The sequence below is a fragment of the Bos indicus genome, chromosome 26 (assembly GCF_029378745.1).
Source record: "Bos indicus isolate NIAB-ARS_2022 breed Sahiwal x Tharparkar chromosome 26, NIAB-ARS_B.indTharparkar_mat_pri_1.0, whole genome shotgun sequence".
NCBI lineage: Eukaryota > Metazoa > Chordata > Mammalia > Artiodactyla > Bovidae > Bos > Bos indicus.
This window is the reverse complement of record NC_091785.1, coordinates 30,870,598-30,875,828: the sequence shown is the minus strand read 5'-3', so window position 1 is coordinate 30,875,828 and position 5,231 is coordinate 30,870,598.

Genomic DNA, 5,231 nt, shown 5'->3' with positions numbered 1-5,231 from the left:
GCTAAGTTGCTTCAGTCATGTCCGACTCTGTGTGACCCCAGAGATGGCAGCTCACCAGGCTCCCCCGTCCCTGGGATTCTCCAGGCAAGAACACTGGAGTGGGTTGCCATGTCCTTCTCCAATGCATGAAAGTGAAAAGTGAAAGTGAAGTCGCTCAGCCATGTCCGACTCTTTGCGACCCCATGGACTGCAGCCTACTAGGCTCCTCTGTCCATGAGATTTTCCAGGCAAGAGTACTGGAGTGGGGTACCATTGCCTTCTCCAGGACAATGTACTAGAAGAGCATTATCCACTGAGTGGGAAAGGCTTCTGAGCTCTGGAGAGATGCGGAGCTGGAAGGAGGAAGGGTGGGTGGGAAGTGGTCTCTGAAGAGGAGATCATGCTTCCTTAAGACCTTGGAAAACACAAGGGACAAGCTAGAAGGATGATCTGCAGTGGAGGAGGGTAGGAGGGGACCCCACTTTGGCCACCTAGCTGAACCCTTGTGTATGGATTCTCAGCTTCAATCTGCCCAGCAGCCAACCAGAGTCTCAGGATTCCTGTGGCCAGAGAAGGACCTTTGGAAAAACTTGGGCAGCCCATGATGATGAGGGCAGAATGCAGCCAAGCTGACTGGCTCCCACCTCCCCAAGCTGAATGTTTCTGCTGTGCTAAGATCAGACAGGGTGCTGAGCATGCCCTGCTCTTCCTAGAGCTCTGGGGAGTGGGAGTATATATAAGAAGTGGAGAGGCTGCAGAAGTCAAGATGGAGTTGAAATTGAGTGTCGACACAGGTGGAGCCCAAGTCCTATCTGATCTGCAAATCCCACTCCTACAGAGTCACCCCGGCCTGTGCAGCCTAGGAATTGCCCAAAGCCTGCCCAGAGCTCAGGCCTGTGGGAAAAATCAAGAAAGCTTTATATAGGAAGTGGACTGGTAGGACCTTAGGTAGGTGAGGAGGAGAAGCCCTGAGACTCTTCCCAACCCTGGAATGAGGTGGGGGAGTTGGAGCTGGGCCCATGCTGATCTTCTCTACCCCTGATCTCTGCTGATTCCTGGCTGCAGGGTGTGTATGTGTGTAGCTGGGAACAGGTCAGGTTTAATTATTAATCATCTGACCAGACTAATCAGCCTAGAGCAACGTCTCTCTCTTCCGGGGCTGTGAAATCCCCACTCACTAGCCCAAGCCCCCAGCACCTCCCAGACGCTAGGAGAGAAGAAGAGTGTGAGGAGTTTCCCTGCAGCCCCTGGGTCTTCAGGAGGCCTTGATTAGGTGTGGGCAGCAGGCAGGCAGGTGTGGTTTCCACGATGCAGGGTGAACCGAGGCCATCCACCCCATGTTGACACAAGCGTCATAAACTGAGCTTTGTTCCCAGCTCCGCCCGGGAAGGTCCCTGAGAGATGGGTGGGCCTGGCGAGGTGGGTATGCAGTGAGGACAGATAGGTTTGGAGAGGGCGTGCCCCTGGGGACCCAGAGAGGTGAAGCTGGCATTGGAAGCCAGTCTGTGGCTGCAGAAGAATCTGACCACTGAAAGGCCAAGCTTCAAGCCACACAAGCAGGGTCTGTGACACCAACCATCAGAGCCACCTTCCAGTCCCCGGTGGGTGGCAACCTGGAAGGAAAAGATGGGCAGGGCCAAGGCGGGGAGGTAGGGAGATGCTCCCTGGCACCTCTCTGAGAATACAGTCCTGTTCCTACAGCCAGCTGGTAGCTGGATAGAGACCTGGAGCTTGGGCCTCTGTGGCTGCAGCCACAGGGATGGGGAGGGGGCTGCTTCGTCCTTCAACAGTCACTGGTGCCTGTTCTGTGCAGACGCAGGGGACTAGGACACGCTTCCTGCCCTGTAGACTCAATGGTTAATGCAAGACCAACCTGTAAACAGATCACAAGGCAGCCTGATAAGGGCTATAAAGAGAGGCCTCTGTGTGGGGCTGGGGGTGGAGATGGTGTGCTGGGACACCGTGTGGGAGCAGAAACACCTGCAGGGAGGACAAAGAGGGTCAAGGAAGGCTTCGTAATGGAGGTAACGCTTACTTAGAAGGAACGTTAAAGAAAGTCCCGGTTCCCAAGCAGAGAGAAAGGAGAAGGGCATCCAGGCAGTGGGAGACCATGTACAAAACTGAGGGGCTGAGATGGCGCCTAAATAGGACCCAGGCGGCACTGAGCAAGCCTGGACCACAGGTGGGATCTGCGGGGGTGAGAAAGCAAAGCGGGTGGCGCTTAACTGGCATGCTCTCTCGATTCTAACAGGAAGAGCTAAGCAGGGGAGCTTGCTTCCTCTTTTTGCCTTGGCTCCCAGGACGCTCCCAGTCACATTTCATACTAATTCAACACCACTGCCTCGGCCCTTCCTACTCACCTACTTGCCACCTGCAGGTTTCCTCAATCCTCACTTCAAAAGTTTCCGTTGGCTTAATCTGGTCGCACATGGCCTGTGTTGTATATTAACTCAATTCCTTGTTGTTAAGAGGTGGCAGGTAAATAAACAATGAAGTTTCACTCAGGAAAGAGGGTTAAAAGTGCAAAGTCTGGCCTGCATCTAGGGGCCATGGGAAATCTCCTTTTGAAGACACCCTTATACCCCTAAATTCCCCAAGAACACAAAACTAGGTGCTCTTCTCCCCTCCCCAGAGGAGCAGGAACAACCCCTTGGCTCACCCCTAGATCCAGCTCCTAGGGTGAAACCTCCTGAGTGAGGGGACGAAGAAACTGTGTTGCTTTGGCACCTTCAGCCTTCCTACCCTTCAGTTTTCCTACCCTGCGGTGGGTGGAGACCTTTGTTTAGCTACAGTCTAAGGAGGGAAGTGTTGAGGTCAGTTTCAGAATTTAACAATCAGGATCAGTCATAAACTCCTGAGTCTAGCTAAATCCGGCTCTCTAATACTCCTTACTCCACTGTTTCTGGCAGACCCAGGATCTAGAAGTTTTAGCAAAAAGCAGGAACAAGAGAAGACCCCAACCCTGAGACAGGCACTAGAGAATAGTGGTTAAAAGCATGGTTTGAGGGTCATGTGGACCTGGATTTGAATCCCAACTCTGACACTCACTAGCTGTTCCTGGGCAAACTATTTTCATCTTTGAGCCTCATTTTCCCTGTCTGTAAAATGGGAGAATAATGGCGCCTGTCTCTCAATATTGTAAAGAGGCCAAGAAACTGTATCTCTACAGAGTACACACAGAGTGTGACATGCACTTAATAATCTGTGGGGCTAGTATCAGTATTAATGGTGGCTCATGGAGCACAGGAGAGGGTGTGTGAACCCCAGGTTTCCTCACAAGCAGTGACATGGCCCTGGAGAATGCCCCTGCTCCCTGTGATTCAGTCTCCTCTAGGGTCTGCTGACTGCACAGCTCCCTGCCCTAAGGGGCTAGCATATCACCAGGAGTCTTGATAATTACAATGCCTTCAGCCATTAACGAGGATAAAGAGACCATTGGAAGACTTTTGCCTAACCCTAGTAAATATGATTCCAACTGAAAAAAAATCCTGACGTGCCCCAAACCCAGTCTGACAACCACCCCCTACCACCACCAGCTCCCACCATCTCCATCTGCTACGGTCAGACTGTCTCCTCCCCTGTATGTCCCGTCTTCAAGCCTTTTCCACACTGGAGTCTCCCGTACCTTCAATGGTCTCCATTCACATCTGTTCTGCCCTTCCCCCCAGCAAAATAAATGTCCCTTCTCTTCCAGGAGTTGCTGGGGAAGTCCCCGGTTGACAGCTAGGGCACCGTTTTTCCAAGCGCGAGGAACAAACTCCACCTGCACTGAATCACTCATGAGGCTCCACTAAGATGCAAGTGCCTTCCCGTGACCCAGTGAGGCAGAATCTCCACCGGGGGTGGGGTGGGGGGGCAGGAGTCTCTAGTTCTAACAAGCTCCCCAGGTGATTCAGATCCACACAAAGCACAAAAATCAGTGATTTTTCTTGAGTCCTTTGCCAATTGCGGAAGTCCAGCTAGGACTAGATCTGGAAAATTCACGAAATAATTCAGCTGAAAGAAACTACACTCCTCATGTGTGCCCAGTTAGGACCACCCAGGAGATCTGGATCCCCTTACCTTATACCAATAAGCTGTATTGCCTTAGGCAAATCACTTCCCCGTCTGGGCCTGTTTTCTCACCTGTAAAAGGAAGGCCAGGGCTTGTGGGGGGGGCGGGGGTGGTCCCTGGGGCCATCCTGTTCTAACAGGCTTGGAAATCCACTTAGATTAGGCTGCTTTGGAGGGCCGGCCTGGTGGAAAAGGAGAATGGGGACCTGTTGGGGATGAGCGCAGAGGTCCTGTCCCTGCCTAGGTAGACAGTTGTTGATGTGAGAGGGGCACAGAGATCTCAGGTCAGGTGGGGGTCAAGGTCAGTATCTAAGTGGCCTGGCCTCCGGGGACTGTGAGGAGCAACTCAAGCATCTGGGCCATGGCAGAATCAAGCCGAAGAGTCTGGCACTGATCCCTGGGGAGAAGAGGGAGCCCAGAGAGCGGGTCTGAATGTCAGGGCCCAGGCCCAGGTCACTGGCTCAGAACTAGGCCTCAGGCCCTTAGGAACATGAGAAAGCAAACAAGGAGCCTCCAGCATGGCAGGGAACTCAGCTCAGGGGGCTCCCTGGCAGGATGGCTCTATTGCACAGCTCGGGGCGGGGGTGGGGGTGGGGGGTGTGTCTTACAGAAGACAATGTACGAGATGCCCCCTGGAGTTGTGCCACATGGAGGGACTGGGACCAGGTACCAGGGGCACCCCAGCCACCCTGGATCCTGAACTTAGGGCAGCAGGACGAGCTCCGGGCCCACCGGATGCCTTGGCCCACAAGGACACAGCCGGCACTGGTAGGGAAGGATGTTTCCCCACCCCTCCTGGTTGGGAACTGGAGGCCTGAGCTCAGCCTTGGATGGCCACAATAGGTGGGGGGGCAGGGAGGGGGTGGGCAGCAACAGGCTGGATGGGAACTTTCTTCAGATCTACAGATCTGCACCCACTAATTACGGGCAGCCCCACTCACTTTGCCCTCTGGGGCCGGACTGCCCTGCCCCTCCCCGGTGACTCAGGAGCACTGCCAACAGGAGGGGAAGGCCCTGAGAAGATTCCAGGCCATTCAAAGGACTTGCTAACCGGTCCCAAGAGATTAGCATTGTTTTGCTAGAAGAAACGGTTGAGAAAGAACTTAAGAACCTCTGAAAATTGGAGGGTTGTTCTGAATCCCCAAACAGCAAAGATTCAGGGCTGCACAGCATAGCAGTTGCTTTCACCAGCAATGACC